The following is a 7,500-nucleotide window of genomic DNA, read 5'->3' as shown; positions in this document are numbered from 1 at the left end:
ATATAATGCATGACTGCTAACTTTATTAATTTACACACAACAATGTAGTGAATATGCTTCTACACAGGCTACAACCCTCTGAGAAATGTTGAGGGGAAATAGTAACAGCCTGATAATAAGTCTTGTTACCATAGAATTACAAATAAAACGGAGTAATAATCTCACAATATGTACAGCAACAGGGTAAACGTTCCATATTTGTTGGAAAATAAAGATTATCCTTCAATTAAAACGCATTTGATTAGAACCTGGACATAATCATGTGGTACGGTGATTGTGTGTTACTCCTCAGCTCTACATTGTATCAATGTATCAATTGTAACACTTTTTCACTTGGCAGCAGAGTTGAGTTACAAATGTATCCTTTACGTGATACATTTGGCGGATCAGACCTGTTACAATGTTTCAATTTGTAGAACACTGAGAAGGAGACAGACACAAAGCACAGCGTTCAATTCGGAACACAGAACTCTCACAGAATCCTTCTAGAATAGTTCGAGCTCGAAAATAATAACACAAACACAGTTCAGTTTTAGATGGATTGTCGACCATCTAAATCATTTCAAATAGAATCAAAAACCAATATACCGCGACAACTAAAGGGTTAAGACTAAAGTGAACTGAATTGTAAGAAGTTGGTTTCCAGGGGAACTATTCTTACTGTTCCAGCTGAGTTGGACCAAACCACCATCCTCCCAGGGAAGGGGGAAGTCAAAACAGACTCTCTTAAATATATTTTAAATATCCTACGCTAAAGCAAGTCACACAATGTTCTTATTTACTAGAAACATGGATAACATATATTGTATTTTACAGTATTCCTTTAATATAAAGAAAACTGTTTAATTATTTTTAATGTGTATGTCTCTCCCCGCGGTAGAGCGGTGCTCACGGCCCTGCCAAGTCAGTTTGAAAGACCAGACAAAGGCAGGCAGGAAGCCCTTCGGCTTGGCAATGCGTGCGAGCGGAGAGAGCGCAAATGCAACTGAAACCCCACTCCTTTTCTGATAACGGAGAGGAAGAGAGACAGAGAGAAGAAGCAGACTGGAATTCCAACCCTCCTTGTATTTATGGTAGTTTAAAGGTCTCTTTTGAAAATGTATGACCGTTTGGATCCTCGGCGCGAGCCTAGACGTGTTTCTAAAGGCATCATAGGTTGCATCGTCTGACCGAGGAGGGCTCGGGCGCTTTCCGTTCCTATCCTTCGCTTCCCCCCTCTTGGTGAGGGGCTATATTGGAACAAGGTTTTGGGGCTTTTGCATTTGAATTCTACTGCGCAACCAGACGGATCACGTGGGATGTGGAGTTGATCGATTTGCGCCGTTAAATGTGAAAAGAGGAACGGGGAAAAGGTCTGTTAAAAAGCATATCCGCTTTCTTCCGGATTACAGGGGACTCTACTTTTACGGAGGGAAATACGTCGGTGGGCTCGCGGACCCGGAGTGATTTTTATGCCTGTTTAAAATGGAGACGCACATATCGTGCCTCTTTCCGGAAATTTTAGCCATGATTTTCAGCTACTTGGATGTAAGGGACAAAGGCAGGGTGGCCCAAGTGTGCTGCTTGGAGGGACGCTTCCTACCACAAGTCGGTGTGGAGGGGGTGGAAGCCAAGCTGCATCTGCGGCGGGCCAATCCTTCTCTCTTCCCCAGCCTACAGGCCCGCGGAATCCGGAGAGTACAGATTCTCAGCCTGCGGCGGAGCCTCAGCTACGTGATCCAGGGGATGCCAAACATCGAGAGCCTGAACCTGAGTGGCTGCTATAACTTAACGGATAACGGCCTGGGGCACGCGTTTGTCCAGGAGATCCCTTCCTTCGGGTTCTAAACCTTAGTCTGTGTAAGCAGATCACGGACTCCAGCCTGGGCCGGATCGCTCAGTATCTGAAGAACCTGGAGGTTCTGGAACTGGGCGGGTGTAGTAACATCACCAACACGGGGCTGTTGCTCATAGCGTGGGGTTTACACCGGCTCAAGAGCCTCAATCTCCGCAGCTGCCGGCATGTGTCTGACGTGGGCATCGGGCACCTGGCGGGCATGACCCGCAGCGCAGCGGAGGGCTGTCTCAACCTGGAATACCTGACGCTGCAGGACTGTCAGAAACTTACGGATCTGTCCCTCAAGCACATCTCGAAGGGCCTGGCTAAGCTCAAAGTTCTTAACCTGAGTTTCTGTGGCGGGATCTCTGACGCAGGTATGATCCACCTCTCCCACATGACCAGCCTCTGGAGCCTTAACCTGCGCTCGTGCGACAACATCAGTGACACGGGCATCATGCACCTGGCCATGGGCACGCTGCGGCTCTCCGGGCTAGACATGTCCTTCTGTGACAAGATAGGGGACCAGAGTCTGGCTTACATCGCCCAGGGCCTGTACCAGCTGAAATCCCTGTCCCTGTGCTCGTGCCACATTAGTGACGATGGCATCAACAGGATGGTGCGCCAGATGCATGAGCTGAGAACCCTGAACATTGGACAGTGTGTGCGGATTACAGACAAAGGACTGGAGCTCATTGCCGACCACTTGACTCAGTTGACGGGGATCGATCTGTATGGATGTACTAAAATCACGAAACGGGGACTGGAAAGGATAACGCAGCTCCCATGCCTTAAAGTTTTGAATCTGGGACTTTGGCAGATGACAGAGAGTGAAAAAGTGAGGTGAAACTAACTTGGCGAGGATTAGTTGGGGAGAGGGACACACACAGAGAGGAGAAGGGGTAACGGAGCAGGAGACCAGTGGGCGGGGAAATGTTCCTTCTAAAATATATATATATATCCTCTGCTCTCAATCTCGTCGTAGTTGGATATTTTCTCATTCAATGTAACTTAATGCTACAAAACTGTGATTAAAAAATATGTTGCGCAATTTTAGGCCAAATGAAAACAAGATTAATCATCATCAAATGCATGTTTTCATTATTAACAACACAATATCCCGCCCCCGCATTATGAAGACAAACTACTTTTTATTATTCCTAAAGAGTCGCAATATTTAACTTCAAACTCTCCAACTATCGCGCCTAATACATTTGGCTACCTCGTTTATCAATGTGTTGTAATAAATCCGTGTATTCTTAAAAAGAAAGAGAGGAGATAAATTGTGCCTATAGACAGTAGTAGTCCCCTCCCCCAACGCGTCTCGCGCTTGGAGAATCCGAGCAGCAAAAAGAAACGCTCTCTAACTACCTTTGTGTTAATTTGCCCAGAAACGCTTTACAATGAAGAAGAGAAACGAACAGATTTTCGTTTAAAAGGACTGTTCACACTCAGACAAAAATAGCGACATTATGCAAATTAAAACGGACTGGTCTGTATCCAAAATCATTTTATTTTTGTTTTGTTTACTTTTAGCCCAACTTAAAGGCCTTGTAGCCTTGGATTCAAGCTTTGAATAATGGGACCCTTCCTTCCCTATATTATTTTGGTGTGTTTATGCTTATGGAAGCAGATATTGGCGAATTATTGCTGTTATTCAGAGCGTTGTACTTCAAATTGAAGTGATTTCTATAATAGAAATGCTGCCCCTTTTTCTCAATCAGGTGTTTTCCAACTAATCCTCCATATCCTCTAGAATATGGGTTGCTACATTTTAAACACAATCATACACACTAGTCCACAATAACAACAGAAGAGACACTCCTTTGGAATAGAATCTAAATACACGCTTTAGAATTAAGAAGCAATCGATCCTTATTTTCTCGGCTTCCAAGTGAATGCGTGTCAGGCCTACATGGAACCTATGGGATCATAACATGACGTTATGAGCGAACTGAACTGCAACATGTATTGAGTCCTGCTGAGAGACTACTGTGTTTTAATGTACTGTATATGTGTTTGTAAAAAAAAAACAGAATCCAAAATGAAATTGTTTTATATTCTTACAGTAAACATTAAAGTTGATATTTATATAATAAATGAAAAGGTCATGTGGACTCGTTTTGTACGGGGATTGTATTGTAGACTCAACCTACTACTTATTGTTTATTTGTGATAATCCTTGTTATAAGACCATGCACTCCTGCTTTGATCTAAAACGTGTCCATTTCTAAGAGAAACCGCTGTTTATGTCCGTAGATCCCCGGTAGGTATTTAAAACACCAACAAAAAAAGACTAGATTTGTCCACTTATTATTATGAATCGTTCTGATCACAACCATAAATCTTACGAATTTGATTGTTCGGTTTCGAGAAGCAGTTATAATGTTGATATGCCGGCTTGGATTGTTAAATTATTTACGAGCAGATTCAAAATGGATGCTTCCCTTGATTTAGCTTGTTCTAATTATCAGTCTGACGTATTGTGTTGATAGGTTTGAGCTGCTTGCCTCTCAAAGGGCTGTCACTAACGTGACTCGAAATCTGGGGATATTAAACGCCTCACGCCCATCGACATATTAGCATTTTATTGTGCCTGTTTTTCTGTGACATTCTAGGCTACAGCCTAGGTTTTGTCTGTTCAAATGTTGCTAACATTTGGTTCTATGTTATAATTTGCGCTATTTACTTTCTGTTTCTTTAGCCAAATGCGTGTTTAGAATAAGAGTGGGATACCGGTAGTTGCTTTTGTTTCCCGAAGTTAAAAAGGCACGTTGGGATTTTTCTCTAGCTTGCTCAGTCACGCATACCAGATCTGAGAGACTGCCTTGGTCCCACGGGACGTCTTCTCTCCTCCCACCCCTCCCTTCTCCTCACCCACCAAAACTCAGCCGACACCCCCCTCCTGTCTCACAGACACTTTTAACATTCCACACCATCATTCAAAGCTATAAGCGTTCTTCTTCTTTCCGTCTCTGTCCGTTCTGGACCAGAGAGAGTGAAAGAGGGAAAGAGAGAATTCACTGCGTGCTGTTTTAGACTCGTCTTGGTCTTGTGCAATAACCACATAACAGTGAGATAACCCCCATTATATAGATAAACAGGTACTGTATTTTAGAACATCTTATCTCATATTTGTTTAGCAAAATAATCATTTAAAAAATGTCCTTAAATACAGGGTTCTTCTTTTAATGTTGAAGTTATGTTCTGGTAGTCTGCCTTGACTGAAAGACTACAGTTGTCAGTTAATTATCTTGGAGATCCCTATTTGATAAGATATCCCCTTGAGTTGATTGTACTTCAATGAAAATGGCTCCTGCTTGCTATTCTTTTCAGTCAAATTTAGTTTGTACTTCAGTTGAAATAAGTCCCGCTGTGGTATTTAGATCTATGTTTGTATTTTAGTTCAAAATGGCTGTTGATATACTTTTCAGATGAATTCAGTTTGTAGTTGAAATGGCTATTGTAATACTTTTCATTCAATTTAATTGGTAGGCCAACTTCAGTTAAAATAGTCCCTGCTACGGTTCAATGTAATTGATTTTGATACTGTAGTTAGTTTGTAGCCAAGTTGTTTCAAACAGTTATTTTTGCTGAGTTGAGCTGTCAACGTTCACAGTATTACTTTAAAGCCTTACTTCGGCTTTGAGAGGGAGAACCACAGCCCTTTTACTGCTAACATTAAGGGGAACTGGCTCTCCTCAATAAAGCAAGAGGGACATCTGCAATAATGCTAGCCAAGGCTCACCACCTCTCTCCATCTCCTCTCTTTACCTTTCTCCACCTCTTCTGTTCACCCCTCTTCCCCTCCTCTCTCCATCTCCCTTATCCACCTCCTCTCTTTACCCCTCTCCACCTCCATTCACCACATCCTCTCTCCCCACCTCCTCTCTCCTCTTTACTTCTCACCACATCCTCTCTCCACCTCTTTCCACCTCCTCTCTCCTCTTTACCTCTCTCCACCTCCTCTCTCCTCTTTACCTCTCTCCACCTCCTCTCTCCTCTTTACCTCTCTCCACCTCCTCTCTCCTCTCCACCTCCTCTCTCCCCTCTCTCCTCTCTCCACCTCCTCTCTCCACATCCTCTCCTCCCTAAGTCTCCACCTCTCTCCACCTCCTCTCTCCTCTCCTTCCTAAGTCTCCACCTCCCTCTACCTCCTCTCTCCTCTCCACCTCTCTCCACCTCCTCTCTCCTCCCAAGTCTCCACCACCTCTCTCCACCTCCTCTCTCTCCCCCTCTCTCCTCTCCACCTCCTCTCTCCACATCCTCTCCTCACTAAGTCTCCACCTCCTCTCTCCTCTCCACCTCTCTCCACCTCCTATCTTCACATCCTCTCCTCCCTAAGTCTCCACGTCTCTCCTCCTCTCTCCACATCCTCTCTCCACCTCCTCTCTCTCCTCTCTCCACATCCTCTCCTCCCTAAGTCTCCACCTCTCTCCACCTCCTCTCTCCTCTCCTCCCTAAGTCTCCACCTCTCTCTACCTCCTCTCTCCTCTCCACCTCTCTCCACCTCCTCTCTCCTCCCAAGTCTCCACCTCCTCTCCACCTCTCTCCACCTCCTCTCTCTCCCCCTCTCTCCTCTCCACCTCCTCTCTCCACATCCTCTCCTCACTAAGTCTCCACCTCTCTCCACCTCCTCTCTCCTCTCCACCTCTCTCCACCTCCTATCTTCACATCCTCTCCTCCCTAAGTCTCCACGTCTCTCCACCTCCTCCTCTCTCCACCTCCTCTCTCCACCTCTCTCCTCTCCACCTCCTCTCTCCTCCCTAAATCTCCACCTCCTCTCTCCACCTCCTCTCCACCTCCTCTCCACCTCTCTCCATCTCCTCTCTCCTCCCTAAGTCTCCACATCCTCTCTCCTCCCTAAGTCTCCACCTCCTCTCTCCACCTCCTCTCTCCACCTCCTCTCTCCACCTCCTCTCTCCACCTCTGCTTTACAACGCCTGCAGTTTAAAGGTGTTGCTGACTTACTGTAGAAACGCTTTGATGTTTTCAGTGGCCTTCGGGGGGCTGTGTGTGTGTGTGTGTGTGTGTGTGTGTGTGTGTGTGTGTGTGTGTGTGTGTGTGTGTGTGTGTGTGTGTGTGTGTGTGTGTGAAGCCTATAGGGGGTTTGAGTGTGGCAGGACTTTTATCAGAGCTACAGGAGCTGAAAAAAATCCTGGCCTCCGGAAAAAGCATTTGGCGTGGCTGCCGTTTGATTGCAGGCTGGGGCCCGAAAGACCAAAAGATCTGGCTGGAGGTGTGTTGTAACTGTGTGTGCGTTCCAAATTACACCCTTTCCCCTCTATAGTGCACTGCTTTAGACCAGGCCCCATAGGGGCACTACACAGGGAATAGGGGGCTATTTGTGGCTCGACTGTACCACTGAAATGTATATTATTTGTGAAGAGGAAGTTAGCGAAAAGAGGGTTGAATTCTTATAGAATATACTGTTGAGACGAGAGGTGTGTGTGGACAGTAGTTCGAGAGAGAGAGTAACTACTGTATAGGCCTGGGTTAGGCTAGCAGGGTAGAAGTAGGGAGTGGAGGAGGGAGGAGAAAGGTGAGCTGCCTCTCCCTAATGTCTGATCCCTGGAAAGAAAAAGCAGAGGAATTTGTGAGTCACTATTTGACTTTGGACTGCTAAAAGTGAGTGTGGTGTGTTACAATCCAGGCTGAGGAGAGAAGAGACAGTTAGGCAGGTT

General features: G+C 45.5%; 1 protein-coding gene and 1 pseudogene across 3 annotated transcripts in view; one reads left to right on the top strand and one right to left on the bottom strand.

The window, feature by feature from the left end:
- The window catches only part of wnt5b (wingless-type MMTV integration site family, member 5b), a 156,293-nt gene that overhangs the window by 92,724 nt on the left and 56,069 nt on the right, over positions 1-7,500 (bottom strand). The window contains exon 1 of one of the 2 annotated variants that reach the window (XM_052517034.1): positions 7,299-7,319. The exons of the other annotated variant lie outside the window; for it this stretch is intronic. The gene's annotated coding sequence lies outside the window, so the exon portion shown is untranslated. Of the gene's footprint in view, positions 1-7,298; positions 7,320-7,500 lie in introns of those variants that run through there. 2 annotated transcript variants of the gene reach the window in all.
- Positions 960-3,933, top strand: LOC127929186 (F-box/LRR-repeat protein 14-like; annotated as a pseudogene). The gene has a single exon (XR_008133751.1). The product of XR_008133751.1 is annotated as an F-box/LRR-repeat protein 14-like (transcript).

The sequence above is a fragment of the Oncorhynchus keta genome, unplaced genomic scaffold (genome assembly GCF_023373465.1).
Source record: "Oncorhynchus keta strain PuntledgeMale-10-30-2019 unplaced genomic scaffold, Oket_V2 Un_scaffold_5491_pilon_pilon, whole genome shotgun sequence".
Taxonomy (NCBI): Eukaryota; Metazoa; Chordata; class Actinopteri; order Salmoniformes; family Salmonidae; genus Oncorhynchus; species Oncorhynchus keta.
This window is presented reverse-complemented; position numbering and strand designations above follow the sequence as displayed.